The following is a 24,857-nucleotide window of genomic DNA, read 5'->3' on the forward strand; positions in this document are numbered from 1 at the left end:
CAGAAAAGCTGTGGTTAGCATGATGCTAATAAATGCAGAAAGCAAACACATGAACTTAGATTTTTTTTTTTTAGGTTTTTGTAAGGCAAACGGGGTTAAGTGGCTTGCCCAAGGCCACACAGCTAGGTAATTATTAAGTGTCTGAGGCCTGATTTGAACCCAGGTACTCCTGACTCCAAGGCCAGTGCTTTATCCACTACACCACCTAGCTGCCCCTAACTTAGATTTTCTTAAGGAACAAGACCAACAAGTCAAAAGCACAATCACAGACAGACACTCATGTAAGGCTCAAAAGTTTTTGAGATGATGTGTGTGTGTGTGTGTGTGTGTGTTTATATGTATGTAAATATATAATTTATTATTTAACATATATATATAAACATGATTTTTTCATATCTGTATATAAAAAATGTATGTTTATATAGTACCCTTCCCTTTTCTCTGTCTAAATTTTACCTAACCTTTGAGACCAGGTTCTGGTCATACAATCATAGATCTGGAACTGTAAGGGATCTCAGAGGCCGTCTATTCCAACTCCTTCCTTTTATAGATGAGTAAAGAAGCCAAGAGAGATTAAATGATTTTCCTAAGATTATACCCAGTAAGGATTTCAACCTAGGTCTTCTGTCTCTAGAACTTAGATACTCTTTCCACTGCCTTGTGCCTCCTTGGAAGCTTTCTCAAACCATCTCAAATCTTTGAGTTCTTATAGTAATTATTTCCTTGTACTGCTTAATTAGCACTTAACACCTACTGCCAGTTAATTTTTTTTGGTTTTTTTTGGTCTGTAAGGTTTGTTTCCCCACCTAGTTTGTAAACTCATTAAGGCTGAACCTGTTTTTTCTTTATTTTTGTGTCTTCCATAGTGGTTCTTTTACATGTAAGTTACAATCAACCAATATGGTATAAATTATCTAATACTCTTGCTGTTACTGACTTGTGCTCCAGGTCCTGAGATATTCTACCATTTTGCTTCCTTCTTTATGGTTGTCTTTTTCCTCCATTTCTCTATCATCTCAACTATTTATGTGGCTATAAATAGTTTACTTCATTTAACTTCAATTGAAGGGGGGAGGTGACTTCAGTTTCTCCCTCTGAAAAATTCAGGGAAGGGAGGGAACATTTAAAGTCAATTCATCAAACATTTAGGAATAGCCTACTGTGTGCCAGATTGGATCAGAAAATTTCTAACTTTCTAATCTCAAAGATCTTCTGAGTTAGGGGGTTGTTGGGGCATTTATTGTAACCACTTTCAATTCATTAGATATGTATTAAATATCTACTGTTGACAGACACTGTGCTAAGGGCTAGGGATACAAAAAGAGCAAAAGATAATCTTTCTCTCAAGGAGCTTCTATCTAAAAGGGGAAATGATGTGCAAACAAAGCTATACAGAGCAAACTTTATATAGGATTAATAGGAAATTTAAAAAGGGAAAGCACTGAGCAAATAAGACCTAGAATGACTCGTGCAAGGTCATACGAGTGATAGGTGGTAGAGCCAGTATTTGAACACAAGCTTCTTGACTTCAAATTTATCACTTTTTCTGATATGCCATCCTAATTCTATAGTTTTCTTTTGAGAACAGTTTCAACTGGTCTCCACCAGTAATTGGATATAGTCTACAGTATGAAATAGATTATGTTCTTTAACTAGTTAGGAAGAACGTTTTTATGTCACCTTAGTGTTTTATTTTTATAAAAAGGGTTCCAAACTGAGCCCTTTCTCAATAATTCCCAAGAGAAACCTTGAAGATCCCCCATTTGTTTGGTTGCCTTTCATACTATTTATGGGAGGTGGAAGAGATCTGACCTTCTGGAAGAGGCATATTTCTTGTAGCTTTGGAAACGAAGCAACTGAACTCCTAATTTATTTGTGGTTAAGGGTTTGGATGGGAGAGGTGTGGATTGATTTTTAAGAGACATTTACATTTGGATAATATCACCTTTAAAACAATTTCGGGGCATACAGATTGTCGTTTTCCTATTAAATAAATTACCAGGTCTAGGTGCAAAGTGCTTTGCCCCATTTTTTTTTCATTAAAATGGGCAGTGCTAGTTTAGAACATTGGGTACCATATTAGGAACAGGACCACATTACCAGCTAGCTGAAAAGTGTACTTGGAGTCCTATTTGTGGTGTTTTTGGAGCAGGATGTATTTCAGAACAGAGTTGCCTTCTCTCGCCTATTCATTTCATGATCTGGATTTTTCACTAACTGAGAAACTTGAGTATCATGGACTTGGTTAAAGACACCAACTACTATGACTGCATACTTTTTTTTCTTAAAGGAAAAAAAACAACCCCAGTAGGGAGGAGACTAGGTCAGCGTGTGGCAAATGAAGTGATCCCAACTTAGCACTGGCTGCAGCTGTGAGGATAATGAGGCAGGCTTAGTTCGCATATGAGCTGGGCAATTATGAGAAACAAATTGGATGTACATGGTCTACCTCTAAAGGCATGAACATTAAGACTTTTTTGTGCCTTGTATTTTGTCCTGAAATTTGGCTTCTCTTGGCAGTGAGATGTGCCAGTTCATTTCCCTCCATAGGCTCTTTGATCTATCCCTTCCTCTCTGTACCTACTGCCAATACCCAAGCTCAGACCATCGAAATATATGATTTGATTGTTACATTAACCTTCTAACTGATTTCTTTGCTTCTGATGTTTAACCCTTTTTACCCAATTTTGGCAACTCATCATTGATGCCCCAGCTCTATGTAAGTGTTTCCTAATTTCTTCCATCACAGTTAATCTCTCCTACCTCTGAGATCCTATGAAACTTTGTTTCCCTCTCTTATCATTGGACCTTATCATATTTTACTTTCTACTAGAATCCAATGGTGTTTATAGTCTAGTCTTCCCTGGGTAGGAAATAGCTTCTTAAATATGAAAGATGTTGTTTTGGTCATTCTTGTAGGTCTCCTCAGTCCCCCCAAGTAGGAATTTTTTCTGGTCCCGGCTGTGTCCCTTATTTGGCTCAGTCCATTGTTAGAGATCTTACTGGCTCCAGGTCTCTTGCAGACCCTTTTCTTCCTTCCATATCTCATGTTTGTGTGGTCATGAAGCTGGCCCTAAACCCTTTAATGGCTCTGAGGACAATGATCTATATAATCTGTCTCTGATGCTGAGATCCCACTAGCCTTAGGTACTGTTTACTAGTGTTTATAATGGCTTCTGCTTTCCTTGATGGGTCCTAGTTTAGAGCTTCTGAAAATATATATGTATATATTATTTATGTATTATATATTTTTTGAATTATAAAGATTTTATTTATTTTGAATTTTACAATTTTTCCCCTCTTACTTCCCTCCCCCTACATTGTCTGAATATATTTTTTGAAATGTAAATTTATTTATTTTTAAGTTTATGGAATAAAACAAGTATTTTCATTACATAATTCAACAAAAAGGATGACTGCAATAGAATGAGTTTTAGTGAATAATGGCTTAAATTAAAACTCATTCTTAAAACAATATTGCTGTTACTGTATACAGTGTTTCCTTGGTTCTTTCCATTTCATTCTTCATTATTTTGTGAAAATCTTCCCATTTTTTTCTAAGATAATTGAGCTCATCATTTCTTTTATCACTCAATTGCAATCATATACTTCAACTTCTTTGGCCATTCCCCAATTGATGAACATCCCTGCAATTTCCATTTCTTTGCCACCACAAAGAGAGCTGTTATAATCATCTGAGAACATATAGGTTCTTTTCCTTTTTTCCTAATCATCTTTGGGAATAGACCTAGTAGTGGTATCACTGGGTCAAAGGGTATAAGCAGTATATATAGAGCTTCTGAATATTTAAAGTTCTGCAAATTGGGTTCAGGACCCGCAATGAGTCACTACTTTGTCCAACAGGCTGCCTTCCTGTGATGTCTTGAACGAGATGGCAGAGCTCACTGCTGATTCTCTTTGTTTTTCTTGGTCATTAATCTTCATTGTGCCCCTTTAGCAATTTGTTGAGAGTGGATATGGAAGAACTGGGATCCTCTTTGACCTTTTGTTTTGTCATATTAACTGGAAGTGTCCAGTCAAGCCCTTTTTAAGGATTTCCATCAATCTGCTTCCATTCCTACATGCTTTCATCTAGGGGAACTAATTCATGTAATCATACTAAGTTTTGAATTTTGTCTAACATTGAATATTGAAACTGTTATATCTTGTCTCCCGTGTGCATAACCCAACATCAAATGAAAATCATCCCAAAGCTCTAGGTAATTTCTTAGTTGAGAGAATTTGTAGGAAGCCAAACTGTAGTAAGTGCCAAGAAGTTTATGCTTGGTTCAACTCAATCTAATTCCTCTGAGCTAAGATATTTTTTAGCAGTAGCTTGTGTACCTTGCCATGGCTTGTGCTGGCATGCCTGTATAATTGTGGGCAGGGCCTTTTTTGGACTTAGGACTGTACTAATTAGGAGCCCTTATCTTTCCAGTTCTTTCTGTAGGCAGAGAATTAGGGAAATCCTATTTAAGGTACTGCCAGAATCCTTGTGACTTGTCTTGTCTTTAGGGAAGGCAGAATGAATCCCCATTGCATCTTAGATTATTTCCTTTCCTCCCCTCCTCTTGCTTATTTCCTTCCTTCTTCCCATCCCTTCCCACCCCCTATTGTAAGAATGCATGCATGGCTTCCTTAAGATTTTGTTCATAGGGTCACAAATCTGTAAATTCACTTTGCCTTCGTAAATCTAAGAAGAACAGGGTTTTCTAGTTCAAAACTATTTATCTTGTTGCATCTTGGGTATCATAGGAGTAAGCTAGAAGAAAGTTCCAGACTTCTCAGGTCTCTGTAAATCAGTGTGTGATGAATAATAGGTTCAAACTTGACTCATTCAGTGTTTGAGAAGCATGGCACATTTTTTTCTCATTAACATATTAGGTAGCCAATCAATGAATGCAAATTTTATGCAAATTATTCACATGACCCTCATGACTAATTAACAGATGAGAAGGTTATGCTTGGAGATGTTAGAAGTGCCAAGCAATGTGTTGTCTTCTTTGGAAGTAGGTGGGTTATCTAGCCTAAATAAATGAAGTAGATACACTTACCTTAGAATAACTTATCCAGGAACAGATTCATGGGCTTGATGAGGACAGCACACAGCATACTTTGGGAACTTGGCGCACTGTAAACAAGAAAATCCAGGGATGGAATTGAATCCAGGGTGGTAATGATCTCTAGGGACAATCCTGTGCAACCAGAGTACATTCCAGAAACTTTGATTATGGTTATCAACCTCAGCTCACTTCCCGGGAGCTCAGAAAAATTTCCATAATGCCAGGCATTGTTGAACTCAGTAAATTCAAAAGTTGCCTAATCTCTTCCAGGTTAAAATCTTTTTGATCCTGTGATATAACAGTTTTATTCCTATTTGAAAGCAAAGATGGACAAACAGACTTGTAGGGATCTTTTCTAGAGATAAACTTCCTGAAAGATGATGGTTTCTTTGGGGGGGGGGGGGAATAGAATGTCCTTGTACATCCTAGTAGGGGACAGCTAGGTAGCACAGTAAATAGAATACTGGACCTGGAGTCAGAAGAACTGAGTTCAAATCCAACCTCCAACATGTACTAGTTGTGAGACCCTGGGCAAGTTACTTAACTGTATTTGCCTCAGTTTCCTCATCAATAAAATGTGCTAGAGAAGAAAGTGGCAAACCACTCCATCATCTTGGCCAAGAAAATCCCAGATAGGGTCACAGAGACAGAACAACAACAAAGTACTCATTAGTAAAGTATATTCTCAATTCTCTTATACACATACTCCCTCCCTTGGGTATTAGATGTTAACATTTGTTTTTTCTTCTTTCTTCCATACACAGAAGTATTACCTACAAAATAAATACATTAAAAATGGAATTATTCTAATTTTTTAATACTTACTTCAGTTTGTATCCTCTAGCTAGAAATAGTTCTTCCTTGGTACACTCAGGCCATGTTATAGGTCTCCTGTAGAAGCATATAAACACCATTAGAGAAATTGGATTGTTATCTGGGTGTGTTATCACAGGTAAAGCTGAGGTAACACATCTCAGAGGTAATCCTAAGAGTCCACTGTGAGGTAAATGCATTGCTTGCCCTCATCTGGGTTTACCTTAACAAGGTTTTTTTTGTCCCAAACCAGGGGCTTGGAGACCAAGAGATCAGTGTCATGTCAGTACAATCAATATACTCAAGATATTTTCTTCTTTTTTTTTTTTTTCAGGATTAACTGAAAGGCAGCTTAATTAAGCAAACTACTTCCCTCAATTTGGTCTTTGACCTGAAAATAGTCAGATTAGTTGCATCTTACCAGCTCAGTTGCTAATATTCAGGGCTATCACTGGCCCAGAATGACCCTTTCTGAGGACTAGGGCACATCCATGTAAATGAGCTTTGGTATAAGGCCTTAACTTCCCTATACAGTCATTAAATACATACCATGTGACAGGTACTATGGGAATACAAAAAGAGACATAAGCCCCTGTTCTCTAGGTGCAGTCTAAGAGAGGAGAACAACTATATATATGATTAATAGAAAACACTCCATAGAGGGAAGGTACTAGAATTGAGAGGGATGAGGATGGGCTTCCAGGAGAAGGAGGGGTTTTAGCTGGGACTTGAAGGGAGGCTCTCAGGAGAGAACATTCCACATGTGAGGAATAGTCACTGAAAATATCTGAAGCTGGGAAATGGAGGGTTTTGTTTAAGAAACAACAAAGAGGCTCATGTTACTGGGAAGTAGAGTCCATGGACGTTGGGGGAGTATAAGGTATATATGTAGTCTGGAACAAGGGGGTGAAGAAGAGGTTATAAAGCATTTTGAATGCCAGACAGAAGATTCTGTATTTGATCCTGAAGGTGATAGGGAGCTGTAGGAGTTTACTGAATAAACTGGGAGTGGTGACATGGTCAGACCTTCACTTTAGGAAGATCATATTGATAGCTGAATGGAGTAGGGAGAGACTTATGTCAAGGTGACCCACCAACAGGCTCCTGTCATCCAAGTCTGAGGTTAAGGGACCTCAGTACCTCACTGTATCACAATGGTGACAGTGTCAGAATAAAGAAGGGGACATAGAAAAGAAATTTTATAAAGGTAAAATTGACAAGCCTTGGTGACAGAATGGATATGGGAGCAGGATATATATGTGTGAGAGAGTATGAGGTCAAGGATGACACTGAGATTGAGAACTTGATTAGATGGGCTGATGGTGCCCTTGACATTAATGGGAAAATATGGAAGAGGAGACTTAAACTTTGGACTTTTTAAGATGTTTTACAGATGTGCAGTTTGAGATATCCAATTGGCAGTTGCATATGCAAGATTGGGGGTCAGCAGAGAAATTAGGATTAGATAGATTTGAGAATCATTAGCATAGAGATAATTGAATGCACGAGAGTGGATGCTATCACCAAATGAAATAATATAGAGGGAGAAGAAAGAAGACCTAGGACAGAGCCCTAGGAGTGACCTAGATGTAAAGGAGACTGAGAAGGGGTGGTCAGATTATTAAGAAGAGAACTAGCAAAGAATGGTGACCTGAAAGACTAGAGAGAAGAAAGTATTGAGGGGGAAAAGGATGATGGACAATGCCAAAGGCTTCAGAGAAGTTAAGAATGATAAGGATGAAGGAAAGGCCATTTGATTTGGCAATTAAGAAATAGTTAAAAGCTTTGGAGAGAGCAGTTTCAGTGTAATGATGTGGCCAGAGACCCAGATTTTTGAGTGTAATAGCTAGAGGAAAGGAAATGGAGATACCTATTGTAGATAGTCTTATGAGACAATAACTATCAGGGATGAATGACTCAGGGGAGGCTTTTTGAGCATGGGGGAACATGGGCATGTTTGTAGGTAATAGGGAAGAAGCCAGTAGAGAGAGATTGAAGATAAGTGAAAGAATGGGAGGATAAAGAATAGAATAAGATCACTATAGTTTTGGTTATAAGTTTCCTAAGCACTTTTATTCACAATCACCCTGTGAATTAGGTTGCACAAATATCATTTCTAATTTACTGGTAAAGAAATAGTCTCAGAGAAGTGAAGTGACTCTTCAATTTAATTCAATAAACATTCATTAAGTACATAATATCTGCCGGACAAAAAAAGGGCAAAAGACAGCTGCTGCCCTCAAGGATTCTATAGTCTAATGGTAGAGATAACATGCAAACAGTCAGAGAAAGCAAACTATAACAGGATAAACAGCAAGTAATTATAAAAGAAAGGCACTGGGTATAGGAGGGATTGGGGAAGGAAGGCTTGGGAGGGATTTTAGATAGAACTTAAAGGAAGCCAGTAGAGGTCAGTAGTCAGAGTGGAGGGGAGAGAGCAATCCAGGCATGAGAGGCAGGCAGCAAGAGAGAATGCTTGGTAATGGAGTGTTTTGTTTATGGAACAGCCCATGTCACTCATTATGTGTTGTGATTACTGAATCCAAACTCAGCCCCCCCCCCCCCCCCATGGTTATATGTAAGCACCCTTTCTACTGTATAAGAGTACCCCTTAATAGTTTTGCACTGAATGTTCTCTAATTGCTTCATGGGTAAAAATTGTGTCATTTATTCTCTTGTTACCCCTTCTCTACCTCTCATACTCCTTCATCCTCACCAATTAGCTAGGCTTTTCCAGTGACTGATTGATGCTTAGAAAATAGAAGACCTTCCCTTTTGCATATATAGACACATGAATAGGTACTTACATAATAAAGTGAAAAAGAAAAAATGCACAAAAGATACAAGTGAAACTGGTACATTGCTTTTAAGTGCAAACCACAGAAGTCACCAGGATGTGCAATTAATCTGGGAAGGTTTCTTGGATGAAGGGGCTTGCTTGGGTGAATGTCAGGGATCATGTACCTCAGTCCCAAAGCAAAAGAGATATGATTCCCCACCATTTTAGAATATCTTCTGTTCTTCATTGGTATGAATAGATAAATTTGATTGTGTATGTGTATAAGGATCATGATACATAAATAAATCTAAATTTACAAAACAGGTAATTCCAAGTCCATTCCAATAAAACATGTCTTAATGAATAAATTAAAAGTATTTTTATTTTCTTAATAGGAGAGTTTCTTGCTTTACAAAAAAATTCCCAGTGAAATTCCTTTGATTATAGAGCTCCTCTAATGCATTTTAAGTTGGATTTGATTTTTAGAATTTCACTTAACAGATCATTTTTCTAGGGAAATAACTATTGCTTAATGTCAGGAACTAGGGGACATTAGATTATTTGATGTGGCCCTCTTGTAGGTGCCTGTAGCCCCAGGCAAGGACAAAGCTTTAGTTTGCTGGGACCATTCTTTTTGAAAGTAACTACCCCACCCCCACCCCCTTTTGCTTATCTTATTCCTTTGGTACTAAGGTCACCTTGACCTAGTGAGTCCAGTTTCTCCTACCCAATGCACCTGAATTGGAGCAAAGCATTTGTTTATTTAGAGAGACATTTTGGATTGGTGCTCCCCAGCCAAGACTTTGACTCCTGCTTTACTTCCTCCTTCCTCTATTTCTCTTCCTCCTTTTTCCTCTCATTCCTTCTATATCTCATCCTCACTTCTCTTTTTATTTATCCATCTCCTCTTCTCCTTCCTTTTTTAACACCCCACTCTTCTCCTTGATCTTTTTTAGCCTTTCATTTTTTCTTCCTTCTTATTCCTCTTTCAAAGCACTTCATGTTAACTAGTCATCTTTAAAAGCTAAAGGAAATTATAATTAATCTTGTCTAAATTTCCTTATTGCTTCTGAGATGAGTTAAGATGTCAGGGTTTCATGAAACCAGAACTATGTGTTACAGCCCAGCCATATGGCAAAAGAGCCATGGTGGCAGCTCCAGGGAGTAGTGAATGGTGCACTGGACTTGGGAGTCAGAAAGACCTGAATTCTTGCTTAGGACACTAGCTGAGGTGACCCTGGGTCGCTCATGTGACCTCTCACCTTCAGTTTTCTGATCGGCAAAATGGGGCTATTAAAAGCCCTACCTCACTGTATTGGAGATCAAAGGAGAGAGCATATATAGTGCTTTGAAAACTTAAAAGTGCCTTAGAACTGCTACATAATTTAAGTTTTCCCCTCCCTCTCAAATTGTTTTAGTTATGTATGTCCTAATCCCAAATTCTAGGGAAGGAACTGAGGCAAAGATGAGCTCTTAAGTTTTGAATATTTGCTGTCTGCTTTCCTAGAAGGCAACTGAGAACATTTAAAGCTAGCTAAGGACATCCTGTTTCAGACATAGGTAATTTAAGTATCCTCATTTTTTTTTAGGTTTTTTTTTTTGCAAGGCAATGAGGTTAAGTGCCTTGCCCAAGGCTACACAACTAGGTAATTATTAAGTGTCTGAGGTTGGATTTGAACTCAGGTCCTCTTGACTCCAGGGCTGGTGCTACATCCACTGCACCACCTAGCTGCCCTATCCTCATTTTTTAAAAAAGAGTTTTATTGATACTTTTTTGGTTTTTCTTTTTTAATTTTTATCATCACAATTATTTCTGGCTATAACCCTCCACCTTCCCTATCCATTAAGCCTTTCCTTGAAATAATTTAAAACAACATAAATAGTTCAGCAAAGCCAGCAGCAGACACATCCACTTGTCTGATAGTGTAAGTAGTGTTTCACATTGAAGTCCCTTGCCTTGCCATTGGAACATACATTTTCTCATCTTTTCTCCAGGATCAAATTTAACCATTCTTAAAACTAATCCAAACCTTCTTATGGTAGCAATGTCCTAGAGCTGTTTATAAAAGGACGGGGAAGTACTATACTTCATGTGTTGGTCCCTAATTTGTATACATTCTCATACATTTGTATGACTTAATTAAATTTAATCAAAGTCCTGAATTGCAAATAATTTGTCAGGTTGCATCTAGTACTATTTCTCCAGGAACTGAAGCAGCTTCACATAACTTAAATCTAATCCTAGGGTTTACTGTGACTTACTTACAGAGAAAAGATCTATATACTTATCAGCTCTGCCTGCCACCCAATTTCTCAGCTATTTGTCATGGTCTAGTACAGGCAAAATAATACGTGTTACAGGAAAACCAGCCCTTTTCAGAACAACAGACTAGTCCTAGTGAAACTACAGGCTAGAGAGAGCTCTGTGTTATACCTGCTAAGAAGATATTTGTTCAAAATGTCCCAGCCTGGGATAAGTAGACCATAGGCACTTAGCAATTTTAAATTTACCAATCCTGAGCAGGTAAAGGTAAATTCAGGGGTTGGTAGAGCTCCTTTGATGTCAGAGGTTATCACTCATGGATTCCTTGGTCATTCTAGCCCTTTCTGAAGACCTGTGCTCTACTTGTCTCTGTTAGAGGGGGCCAAGGATGGCCTGATTGCTTGAGTAATGTACTTCTCTTTGTAGTGTTAACCTTCAATTCTGCATTTATGAACCTGGTGAGATAAAGGACAGTGGTCAGGACCATAGGGAATAGAATCAGAAGGGTTCTGTTCTTAAAAGCCAATGAACCCAGCCCTCTCAGTAAAATTAATTGCTGGACTTCAGACTGAAGCCTTTCCATAAAAGGCAGCTGGAAACTTCTTTCTCTCTCTTTTTTGCAAGGCAAATAGGGTTAAGTGGCTTGCCCAAGGCCACACAGCTAGGTCATTATTAAGTGTCTGAGGCCAGACTCCTGACTCCAGGGCCAGTGCTCTATCCACCGCACCACCTAGCTGCCCCATGCCTGTCCCAGCCCGCTACTTCTCAAAACAGCCCTTTCCACTTTCCTGCAGTATTCATGGTTAGGAAGTATCCAGATTTGTAGCTGGAAGGAAGAGACCATCTATTACAATCTTCTTATTTTATATACAAGGAAACTTGCGTCAGGAGAGGTTGAGTGACTTGCACAGTTTTAAAAAAGGCCAGAATTAGTTGCAAGAGTCTCTGGAAATACTCTTTCTTGTCTACTACTTTTCAAGGAAATGGAGATGATAGTGATTTTCCCACAGCCACACAGTACAAAGACCCAGGACTCAAGGTGAGGCTATCCTGATGGTTTGACCTCTGGGGCCTAGGTAGTAGGGAGAGTTGTGGGTTAAGTAACAAACTTGCCATTGCCATTTTGGAGACAGTATATTATCATAATATATCATAATAAGACATCTGTAAAAAGTTACACAGGCAGCTAGGTGGCTCAGGAGCTAGGAAGATGTGAGTTCAAATCCAGACACAGACACTTACTAGGTAAGTCACTAACCTCTATTTGCTTCAATCCACTGGAGAAGGGAATGGCAAACCATTTCTATCTTTGTCAAGAAAACCCCGTGGACAACATTGATGTGCTTAAGTCCATGAGGTCATGAAGAGTTGGATACAACTGAATGACTGAACAACAACAAAAAGTAACACACAACCACATGTAAATAAGTTGCACATAACCCCCATGTAAGTATGTTGTGGACTATGAGGGTTTTTTTAAATCTCATTTAGGTGATAGGCATCACCATTTTAAGACAAAGTATTCCTATTACTAAGAAAGAAAGGTACAAAATAGGAGTTAATGAGAGATGATGGGTATATTCAAGAGATTTAAGGGTATATTCAAGTAAGATGCAATCCAGTTTCTCTTTACTCAGGTGGTTTTAGTCTTCTTAAAAAATAAGTTCTAATAAAAAACATTAGTGACAGGTCAGGTAACAACTTTAAAGCTTAATTCACCTATGTCCAGGTCATCAAACAGAAATATAAATAATAGCAATTGAAGAGTTCACAATTGACTTTATTTTAGGATATCTATTGGATTTTACTTACTATATATGTGATTGCTGGGCATCTAATAGCTTCTATGTACTTTGCCATTTATTTTAAGAGTTGCTTTATGATTCCTCTTAAAGCATTCATTGCTTAATCTAAATAACAGATTACTAGGCTAATGTAATTTGCTGTAGAACTTGCAACATTAAAAAGAAAAGTACTTGAGAATTCTCACCTTGAGGATGATGCTTAAATTGGTGAAATTAAAAGCAAACAAAAACACTATTTGGTCTAATGGAATCAGTATGAAGAAGATGAATAACCTATAACCAAGTTTAGCTGAAGAGTAAAAGAAAAAAAACTAAAGTAGATGAGATTTAATAGTACTATAGGAGTGTTACTATGTTACCTGAGAGGCAGCATGTAATAGTGGAAAGAGAAGTAACCATGGAGCCAGAAAGACCCAGGTTCGAGTCCTACCTGTGACATATAGTGGCTGCAGGATTATTTCAGGGCTCTAGGCATCTCATTTCAGAGATGGTGCTGAATAGCATTGGTAAAGGAAGTCTTTCCCCAGAAGCTCCTTTCTATGAGTGAAGTTACAGGTCTAATCCTAACATGTAGGGTAGGATCAAGTATAGACTTATATGTCAGCAGTGGCTTCAAGTTATGTATTTAGGGTTGTATGTGTGTGTATTTTTACATGTATGCATGCATATAAATATATATGTGTGTATGCATATATGTATACACACATGTATGATGTTCATTTATCACTAAAAATCAAAATGAAACCACAAAAAAATCCCCGGTACAATAGATTGTGACTATGTCATTTTCTTCTAGGTACATTTGGGGGGGGGGGGGGGGGGAGTAGAAATCAGGATAAGGGACCAGAGACCTGAGGGATAACAAAAGCCTCTGACTTCTCAGCTTCATCCAATTTTCAGAATATTCAGCAGACTACAAATAATAACTAACATTTATAATAGCACTATGTCTTAGGCACTATGCAAAGCACTTTTCAATTATTATCCTTTCTGAACAACCCTGGGAAGTAGGTGTTATATTATTCTCATTTAATAGATGAGGAAACTGAGGGTAGTAACTGAGGCTGGATTTGAATTCAGGTCTTCCTGAGGCCAGGCCCAGTGCTTGCTGCCCTGTAATGAAACAGTGGCCAGCCTTGCTTGTAATAGTTACTTATTCAGTAAAAACTACCATTGGCTGTAATTATAAAAACAAATAAAATTTTTATATAATTAAAAAAATAGTTACTTATTCAGAGTCACAGCAAATTTTAGTGGATAAAAGGCAGGCTGTGGAGTCTGGAAGTATTCGTGGCTCTTTATAAAAGCAATTTGCTTCATCTCTCTGTCCCATACAGCTCTCCTAAAAGTCTAAGTTACTGACAATACTATTAAATACTGCTGATCTATATCCATATGGAAAGCTTATGCTAATAAAATCAGAGATTTCCCCAAAATCAGAGGGTACTGACTGACCCCCCCCCCCCCACCGTTACAATGGAAGTAGGCTTCCAGCATTTATATTTCATTAAGAAAATGTTTACATATAACTCTGGGCATTTCTCTCCAGAGATTTCTTTTTCTTCTCCTGTGCTGTCTAGGTGAAGCTTCCTTTAAGTGATAATGTGACTTCTATTTTGGCTTCGGGGGGAAATCCATTAGGGAATTTATTTAATAATATTATATATTTGCTAATGTTACACTTAATTTGCAAAATTTCTATGAGAAGTTAAAACATTTTCAACTAAAGGGACAGTATGGTTTAACAATTGTTATTTCTAAACCACAAAATAAAGTTTTATCATTTTCTAAAGAGGAGTATTTATTCATTTCCTTTCCACCATTACCCTAAAGTAATTGAAATGAATGTATTATTAAAATACCTAAAATAGTTCATTCAAATAGGTTTAAAATGTAGTTATTAATAAATCTTATAAATATTTTTAAAGTTGAAGGAACATTAAAAGTTAAATAAAGGAATCAAATTCTTTATGAATTTGACTTTTATGCTATAGCTTCATTCAGTATATTTCAGTATAAACAAAATAATTATGCATGGTCTGGAGACACCTTCATCTCCCCATCAAAAAGTCTCTTATTTTGGTTTGGACATAGCATCTGCCTTTACTAAAGCTCAGTTTCTACATGGGAAAAGTCATGCCATCTGGGATCTTCCTCATTTTTCCCTTGCCTGTCCCTTGTCTATAAGCATGTGAGAGATTGAAATCAAGGAGAAATAGAATACCCAGGAAAGCTTCTAGAAACAGGAGATAAGATTTGAGCTATGCCTTCAAGTATGGGGCAGATATGATAAGCATATGAAATGGGAGAACATTCCAGATGGGGACGAACAAGACTCCAGGAAAGAGTCATTATGTTTCCTTCTGACAGGCTAATCACTATCATCCCTAATAAGTCTATGTGGACTTTATCGGCTATTTCTGATGCCAAATTGAACTGGTCATATGTCCCCGACCTTTGGAAATTTCAGTCTTAGGGAGTTCTCTGTGGTCAGATCCACAATAGGTGTAATTAAAGTTGACTTGATACAGAATAAATGGTTATGAAATTTCTTGCCCCAACTGTACCTCTCAATTCCAGTCACAGACTTGCTTGAAATTCCCTTTAATTATTCCTTTGGATTGGATCCCTATTAATATGTAAATATGTGAATTGATAGGGGAACAGTGGTAAGGGATCAGCACAAATTAATACTTTAAAATAAATTAGTCAAACAGATTACCTTGCTTCGGCTCATAGATTTAGACCTGGAAAGGAATTTAGAAGTCATCTAATCCAACCACCTTATTTTATAAATGAAGAAACTGAGAACCAGAGAATTTAAATTGATACCCATCCAAATACTTACATGGTGTAAGTGGCAAGGCCGTAGTTTGAATGCAGATCCTTGAACTCCAAATCTAATGTTCTTGTCACTCTAGACTGCAATGTTAACTGGTAAAAAAACTGAGCCTGTGACAGAAGTGACTGGGCAGTCAGAAAACCAAATTGGTGGGGGGAGAGTGGGAAGAACCCTAGAGCATGAGGCACTTAAGGGGAGAGCAAGCTTGGTCTTCACACAATGGGGGTTCAGGACTAGAGCACTGGTTTTCTGGGAAGAGACACCTTGATGTGGTACTTTGACCTGAAAGGGACATCAGGACAACCTAAGATTATAGAATTAGAACTCAAGTAACCTAGAAATCATTTATTCTGTCTCTTACTTTATACAAAAGAAACTGAGGCTTAGAGAGGGAAAAGTACATGTACAAGATCCCCTCACCAATTAATGGGAGAATCAGGACTATAACTCAGATCTCCTAATTCTCACTCGTGCATTTCTCATTGTCTCGGGCTGATAGCATAATTTTTCTTCAGACTGTTCTCCTGTTTATCTTATTTTCAAAGGCAACATTAAGCCGAACAAAAAGATATCTTAGTAGCAAGAAGCTTATTTTGAGGACTCTCCCTTTGTATTTCTTTCACCAGTATATCATTCCCTCTGACTTCTGCTATAACTTTATCCTTCTGTTGAATGAGAAGTATTCATTGACTGCTAAAGAATGAAGCTTTCTAGTGAGGGGTTTGTAAATGGAATGGTTGGGGGAGTGGAACCTCCCAACACTCAAGGCTCCATCCAGCCACAGACCAGAAGGGAGTAGAATGTCTCACTTTCTGAGGTCCCACTAGGGCCAATTCCTCTCTTTTTCTTTCAAGCCCCCTCATTTCATAGTCTCTCAGATTGGGAAGGGACCTTAGGGGTGACCTAGTTCAAATGGTACTTGAATACAAGGCTTTATTGCCTGTTTTCTTTGCACATAAGTTGTTACTCAAGAAACTATAATAATTGCTCAATCACTGGCATTTAATACTATATTAGAGTCAGGAGAACTTGGCTGAGATGCTATTCCTAACTCAATTTTTGATCTTGGTTGAGTTACTTCCTTTCTCTAGGCTTCAGTGTGCTGACAGTGAGGGAACTGCAGGAGATGACCTCTCTTACAGAACTGGGATTCTTTCCTCTTTGCAGCCCTCTCATTCTTTCTTCCCTCTTCTCTTTGGACATGTGATCATGGGTACATGATGCTCCAGATGTATCCTTGAACCCTGGAATTCAGGTACCATATTCATGCTGTTCTCCAGAAGAGTCTTAAATGTCTTGGGTGTCTTTTGCACACAACTCGGATGTTATGTAACTGTTCTGCTTAACAATGTGAAGCCCAAATCTCTGGTGCTGCCTCCCATGTATCTGTCCTCTCTCAGCTTGGAGCCACTTAGAGTGGCTGAAGAGATGCATTGGAGAGCAGCAGGAGGCAGGGGGAGGAAAGAGACTAGAAAATCACACTGTGTACTTAATCCTCCCCCCTAGTTGTGTGCAGGTGAAATCAGGTTAGTGATTATTAGAGCTCACCTTGGAAGAAAGAGGTCTCAAAAAAAGGGTGTGCAGAAGGAGAGATTGTCCCACTCTTTTTACCTTTGAATTAGTAGGGGGTTTATTAACTTAGCTCACATGGCTACCTTCTCCCCTCCCCACCAGGTTCCTCTCTGATTCAATATGACCTGTCAGATGCCTGGTTCCTGGTTCCTATAGCAATGTGGAGAAGTGGGAGTGAAGTACTGTTATCACTGTAATATAGGAATATCTCTGGAGAAAGCAGGAACACAATTCTGTTCAGAGTTGAAGGCAAAATTGTCTTTTTTGAATCAGCGTCAGAGCTCTGCTTGTGCTGACTGGCCTTCTAATGAAAAGCAGGTTTAGAAACATGAGCTGGTGTCATTTAAAGAAACCCACGTGAAACCAGACAAGCTCCCAGTCTGCTTCATGGCATCCTTGCAGATTCCCTTTCAGAGGCATGCTGGGGAACATGATAAATGTCTACCTATGAAGGTGGATCATTTCTTTTCAGTTTATTAAATAATAGCTAAAGAATCACTCCTGAGTCTGATAGTTTAAACAATCCTTAAGACAATTGCATCATGCCTTACCCAAAGGAATATTACCCTACCCTGAAATCTAATTTTTGTATATCAAATTTTATCTGAAGTGAAGAGATTGGCTTTTTAAAACTCTTAAGGGTCAATTTTTTTGTAAGGTAGATCATTTTTGCCTACTAACTCCCAGTAGTAGCAAAGGGCAAATTCAAGATATTGATCCTTCCTCATTGTGGATCAGTACCTTACTGACCTTCCTGTGCTAACCCAGGGGCTCAGACTTCAGTCCACTCCTGGCCAAGTCACTTAATTTATCTGGACCTTAGTTCTTTTTCTTTAAAAGGAAGGAGTTGGACTAGATGAACTTTGAGGTTCTTTAAGTTCAAAGGATCTTAGAACTTTTAAATAAATTGAAAGTCTGTTTTATTCACTTCGAATAGATTCATATACTTTTCACATTTTATAATAATATCAAGAGCACCACAAGATTATAGAAATCAGGTAGTTATTGGAGTGCCTTTTCTATATAAGACCCTGTGCATGCACATATATGTGTGTGTGTGTGTGTGTGTGTGTGTGTGTGTGTGTATATGTGTGTGTCTGTGTATGTTTACACACACATACATAATTATACTGTGAATCTCAGTGATTTCATGATGGTGAACTCATTGGTCTTTCAGCATCCCTTTAGGATAGAGATTTTAAGATTTTGAACCAAAAGGGATTTGAAAGATTTATCTAGTTTCACCTTCACATTTTATTTGTGAGAAAGCAGAGGCCAAGAGCAGGGATATGTTTTTGCCTAAGAAAGAAAGTAGCAGAGTGGATATTTAAGCCCACTTTCTCTGACTACAAATCCAGTGCCCTTTTCCAGAGCACCACAACATTCTCTCCATTTTTCATGGTAGAAAAATTAATTTAGCAACCTTCTTTTTCGTTGACCTACACAAACCAACTAACTCACAGTACTAGCAAAGGGCAAATTCAAGATTTTATCCCTCATCATTATGGATCAGTACCTAACCAACCTTCCTGTGCTAGCCCCAGGGACTCAGTCTTCAGTCCAAGACATTTGTCTCTCCTCCAAAAGACTTGGCTTTCCTCAGGAAGCTCTCAGCCAGATCAAGTGACTAACCCTAGGTTCATTCCTTGACTAATATTAGATCTTAGAAATAGAACCCAATTACCCAGATTTTGGACCCCTAGGATCCATGTTGAGGAGGAATAAGATCAAATGGATAGGAAATTTTCAGATTATAGTGTTTATGGATGATGATGTAAATTTTTTTCTTTTTCTGTCAAAGTTTGATAAGGGGATCAACTTTTTGAGTTAAAGGGATCAGACCATTTTTTGGACTTTAATCATACACAAAAGTCTAGTTATGCTCCCTAAAAGGTATGTACATGAAATTGAGATGACTGTGATAGATACCCTTGGCTTGGCAGACCCATTCATACTTCTATGAGGATGGGCACATTGGCATTTCAGCATTGGGGATACTTTGATTTAGGCCATTGTAGATTAGAGCCACCTTTTTGTGTTAGGCCTATGAAAGGAAGCACATAAAACTTTATGAGTATGGGACGGCTAGGTGACACAGTGGATATAGCACCGGCCCTGGAGTCAGGAGTACCTGGGTTCAAATCCGGTCTCAAAACACGTAATAATTACCTAGCTGTGTGGTCTTGGGCAAGCCACTTAACCCCATTTGCCTTGCAAAAAGAAAAACAACCTTAAAAAAAACTTTATGAGTTATAAAATCAGGTGGTCTGTGGGAAGATCCAGGAACTGATTAGTACAAGCCAGAGACTTTAAGAGTAGACTTTGATCCCTTTGGCTGGATGGGTGGTGGTGAAGCCTCTGCATTGGAACAGATTCCTAGGGACCACATACACTGCCTTTCCCAGTCTTGGAAAGGCAGTATCAGCACATTTCTGTCCTTTGAAGCTTCTGAGTCTAGAGTTATGGTGAATTAATGCTAGTTCTTGGGCCCCTAAGTACCTGGACAAGCTATGGAAAGGCAGTGGTGCCAGTACCAAGCCTGAAAAATGATAGCTGTGAAGAGAACTGTCTTCCTGAGTGGTGAGGGTTCCAGAAGCCCAACCTTTTGGAGGAATGACAAATGTCCTGGATTGAAGTCTGAGTCCCTGGGTTAATACAGGAAGGTCAGTAAAGTACTGATCCACAATGATGAAGGATTAAAATCTTGAATTTGCCCTTTGCTACTACTGGGAGTTAGTTGACTTGTATGGGTCAATTGAAAAGAGGGTTGCTAAACTAATTTTTCTACCATGAGGAATCTGAAATCTTAAAGTAATACTTTAACATTGAAGGCCTAAATAGGTCCCTGAAGTGGAGGAAGAACTTACTGGAATATTAGAATAGGCTACTGTGTGTCCTATCTTTTTTCTAAGGGGTGAAATATAACTGTCTTATATCCAGTATTGTGAGCCTTTGTGCTTGCAGCATACTGGAGACTTTTTACTCACATTTTTGCTCACATTTTACTCACATTTTAAACAACTTTTCTGAGGTTTCTAGTGGAAAATGAGGAAGGGGACAAAATGAACTAAAGATTTGGGATATGTGTTTAAGATTGGACCTCGTCTTTATAAACCCCAAACGTGGGTTCCTGAATTTTGAGTTCCATTACTGTTTATTGGAAAGATGGATTTGAAGTGAAAAAACCTGGAAACAAGGAGACCAATTGTAGCACTAATCTAGTTATGAAATGAGAATCTGGATTAGGATGGTGACCACAGGAATAGAGAGGAAGAGACAAATGCAAACGACATTTAATGAAAAAATAATAGGATTTTGTGACAGAATGAAAATTGAAAAGAAGGAAGAACCTGAGGTAACAATAGTATTTCTAGCACCATCCACGGAAGAGGAGTTTTATCACTGACTGAAGTGAGATGATTGGTTAAGGGAGCTAATTTAGGGAACTCTTGCCCATCCAACCATCTTGATTGGTAGTTGAATGAATACAAAGTAATTGCTTGGTTCTCTCTGTCTAACTGGTTCTTAGAACTGGTGATGCTTCTTCATCTTCACCTACCATCCAGGCTGTCTTGCCTTTACCTGCCACTTTACAGGTAAACCCCACCCTTCTCAGCTTTCCATCACTTAATCTGGGCACAGAATAAAATAAATTGCCTCTGGTAAGGGTATGTCAGTTGATTGTTCTATGGATTAATTTATCCTTCCTATGGTTCTTCAAACCATAACTCTCTTCCTTGACAACCACTTCCTTTCATGTTGTTTTTTTCCCCATTAGAAGGTGAATTTCTTTGAGGCAAGTGTCTCTCTCTCTCTGTTCTTTAGCATAGTGAACTGCGTATAAAGATTGTCAATAAATAGACAATGGATGAAAGAAAATATAGACTTTGCAATGAAGATGAAAGGTCAGACCTGGAAGTGAAAATTTGGGAGTCATTCAAGTTGGGCGAGCCAGGGAAGTTGTTGAGTCTTCCGAGAATTTTCAAGAGCACAGAGAAAAGGGCAGAGAATTGAGATCATCATTTTATTGTTCTTAAAAATATGACTGATAAGATATTTCTGAGTTTCCTACTCTAGGCTCAGGTCTGCCATGTACTTTTTTTTTATTTTGGTTGTTACTTCTCTGGGTCTCATTTTCCTCCCTCCCTCTCTGTTTTTTGCAAGGCAGTGGGGTTAAGTGAATTGCCCAGGATCACACAGTTAAGTAACTATTAAATGTCTGGATTTGAACTCAGGTCCTCCCATCTCCAGGGCTGGGTGCTCTATCCATTGTGCCACCTAGCTACATTCCCCCGCTTAATGCTTTAAAAGTTTATGGTTCTGTGTTTGTTCCTTTTATCATTTTTAGCTCCCTGTGTGAGAAGTTCCCTTCAGCTTAGCATTTAGAGAATTATCTTCCCTGCCACAGCTATTAGTGATTCCTAACCAGGGTCAAAACTCAGCCTGGAAGGAAAACTCCATCAAGTCAGAACTCCCAATTTACCTTAGTTTTCAGGTACATCGCTTAAGGTCTGTTTAAAGACTTTAGAAAAGTGGATTTTTCCAACTTCTCTAAATATTATATCTTGTACCTTCCCAAGTTGCTGTATTGTCATTCTCATTTCAAAGTAATCAGCTGCAAGCTATAGGCTCAGATGTAATCATAAAGGATAAAAAAAAGAAAGAAAAAAGCAACTAACTGACTTGTCCCATCTTCCATGCCTGGCCTGGTTTGTTTCCAGAATCGGCTGTTGTAATGGCAAAGTTGAGGTATTCCAACTAATAGAGGTAGCATTAATCTGCAAAATCAATTCTTCAAAATCAATTCAAGAATGCTAAGTGTCAGGTGGGACCTTGATAGATGCACTACTAGCATCTCCCAAATGAAATGGAGATAAGATTGTTCATAATTAGGAGAAAGCAGCAACAGTCAAGTATTGTTTCAGCAGCTAATTAAGGTTCCCCAGACAGGACACAGACGGCTTGCATGCTATTATCTCATCTGCCCAAACACCTTGATGATATTTTAGAAGAGCCGGCCATGGGGAGAACACATTTAAATCATCTCATTAGAGGTGGCACCCAGGTGGCTATTATTGTTCCCAGCTTGGATGAATTAATTTTCGGTTTGTTCTGTTCGTTTTCACCTGTCTTTTTGGCCACAGCTGAGTAAGTGAGGCAAATGGAGTATTCTTTGACAGATGGTGGCAAGTGTCTTTAATTCCTTTTTGTTGGGGAGGGGAAGGGACTTGAGGTAGATGCCATCTTTATCCCCAATTTACAACAATGTGCTTCGAGGCTATAGGAGGCCTTTTTCTTTTATAGTCCAAAACTCTTGAGGCTCTCTCCTTGGGTTGAAACTAGCTTAGAATTTTTAGACCCTTCAGGGGTCAACTGAAGTACCATCTTTTATAGGAGGTTTTTCCTGTTATCCCCTCAAATGCTCCCTTCCCTTAATTTGTATTTATTCTCTCTCTCTCTCTCTCTCTCTCTCTCTCTCTTTCTTTCTTTTGTATTTACCTGATTATGTATATATTCCCACTATGAACTTCTTACCCTCAAGGAATTTACAGTCTAAATCTTCTAGCTTGCTGAAAATAGGAGTGGGAGGGTAAGGAAGGTCCCAGCATGGAAGATATCCAAAGGAGTGCAGCCATGTGGGAAATGAAAAGATACCCAGTTGATGATTTTCTGAAGAGGAGTTTTGGGGAGAAATCAGTCCATTTCACTCCCAATCAGAAGGGAGCACAGGGTAAAGATGAGATGTGAGTTCAAAAGCTAAAGGAATCTTCTGATAAGGTTTCTGAGGACATGATTGTTATCTTTACTATTTGCAGGGTATGAGGTAGAATCTCAGAATTGTTTTCTTTCTATAGTGATTTAGAAAGACAGGAATTCTAATCCAGCCTCAGACACATGCCACTTACTAGCTGTATGACCTTGGGCAAGTCACTTCACCCTGATTGCCTCACATCCAGGGCCATCTTCAGTCGTTTTGATCTGGTCACTGGACCCAGATGATTCTGCAAGAGAAAGTGAGACTGGTGATTTAGCACAGCACTCCCTCCCTCAAATCCAATTCACGTGCTTGTCATGACATCATCTCCCTGATGTTGTGGTCTTCCTTGGAAATAAAGGACAAACATTATGATTTTTTATATATTTTAAAAGATCATTTATGGTTTGTGGTTCCTCTTTTGATAAACATTTGCACTTTTGATCACTTATCTGTTACAGAATAGTTCTTGGTATCAATATTGTATGAATTTCCCACATTTCTTTTTTCTTTTTTAAAAGTTTTTAAAATTTAAGGCAATGGGGTTAACACGGCTAGGCAATTATTAAATGTCTGAGGTTGGATTTGAACTCAGGTCCTCCTGACTAGTGTCAGTGCTTTATGCACTGTGCCACCTAGCTCCTGTGCCCATTTCTTGAATTTCAGACCTTTATTAGTGAAATTTGATGAAGATATTTTTTCTAACTCTACATTTTCTATCTTTTTATGCAATAGATTTTTAAATTTATAATAAAATTGAATAATAATAAGTAATAAAAATGATTTGCTTCTAAGGCAATTTACAGATGAGGAGATCAAAGCAATCCATAGCCATATGAAAAAATGCTCTAAATCATTAATTATTAGAGAAATGCAAATGAAAGCTTCTCTGAGGTACCACCTCACACCTCTCAGATTGGCCAATATGACCCAGGAAGGATAAAGATCATTGTTGGAAGGGTTGTGGGAAATCTAGAACACTTATTGCATTATTGGTGGAGCTGTGAACTAACTAAATCCAACCCTTCTGGAGAGCTATTTGGAACTATGCCCAAAGGGCAACAAAAATATGCATACCCTTTGACCCAGCAATACCACTACTGGGTCTATGCCCTGAAGAGATGATGAAAAAGGGTAAAAACATTACTTGTACAAAAATATTTATAGCAGCCCTGTTTGTGGTGGCAAAGAATTGGAAATCAAATAAATGTCCTTCATTTGGGGAATGGCTTAGCAAACTGTGGTATGTGTATGTCATGGAACACTATTGTTCCATTAGAAACCAGGAGGGACGGGATTTCAGGGAAACCTGGAGGGATTTGCATGAACTGATGCTGAGTGAGACAAGCAGAACCAGAAAAACACTGTACACCCTAAGCAACATGGGAGTGATGATCAACCTTGAAGGACTTGCTCATTCCATCAATGCAACAATCGGGAACAATTTCGAGCTGTCTGCAAAGGAGAGTGCCATCTGTATCCAGATAAGGAGCTGTGGAGTTTGAACAAAGTTCAAGGACTATTCCCTTTAATTCAGAAAAAAAAACAGATTGCTTATTGTCTGATCTTGTTACCTCTTAGACTTCTCTTCTCTTTAAGGATATGATTTTTCTCTCATCACACCCAATTTGAATCAAGGTACAACATGGAAACAAAGTAAAGACTGACAAGAGTGCTTTCCATGGGGGGGGGTGGGGGGAGGGAAGCAAGATTGGGGGGAAAATTGTAAAACTCAAATAATATCTTTAATAAAAATAAATTTAAAAAAATGATTTGCTTCTAATAACATATTCTTTTGTTTTTGTTTTTATAAGGCAGTAGGGTTAAGTGACTTGCCCAAGGTCACATAGCTAAGTTAAGTATTAAGGTGTCTGAGGCTGGGTTTGAACTCAGGTGCTCCTGTTTCCAGGGCCAGTACCAAGCTGCCCTTCTAATAACATGTTCTATTAACTGGTAGTTTTTTTT

General features: G+C 38.4%; 1 protein-coding gene and 1 long non-coding RNA gene across 11 annotated transcripts in view; one reads left to right on the forward strand and one right to left on the reverse strand.

Annotated features, from left to right (window-relative positions):
* LOC141501128 (uncharacterized) overlaps positions 1-12,276 on the reverse strand; it is a 35,647-nt gene extending 23,371 nt beyond the window's left edge. The window contains exons 1-3 of one of the 4 annotated variants that reach the window (XR_012472147.1): positions 12,177-12,276; positions 5,889-5,954; positions 5,055-5,131 (exon numbers count right to left, since the gene is read on the reverse strand). This is a non-coding gene — a long non-coding RNA (uncharacterized LOC141501128). Of the gene's footprint in view, positions 1-5,054; positions 5,132-5,888; positions 6,016-6,297; positions 6,353-6,902; positions 6,993-12,176 lie in introns of those variants that run through there. The other 3 variants (XR_012472148.1, XR_012472149.1, XR_012472146.1) reach the window with 3 other exon arrangements.
* The window catches only part of PEMT (phosphatidylethanolamine N-methyltransferase), a 191,682-nt gene that overhangs the window by 50,689 nt on the left and 116,136 nt on the right, over positions 1-24,857 (forward strand). The gene's annotated exons all lie outside the window — the stretch shown is intronic.

Source organism: Macrotis lagotis, chromosome X (genome assembly GCF_037893015.1).
Source record: "Macrotis lagotis isolate mMagLag1 chromosome X, bilby.v1.9.chrom.fasta, whole genome shotgun sequence".
Classification (NCBI taxonomy): Eukaryota; Metazoa; Chordata; class Mammalia; order Peramelemorphia; family Peramelidae; genus Macrotis; species Macrotis lagotis.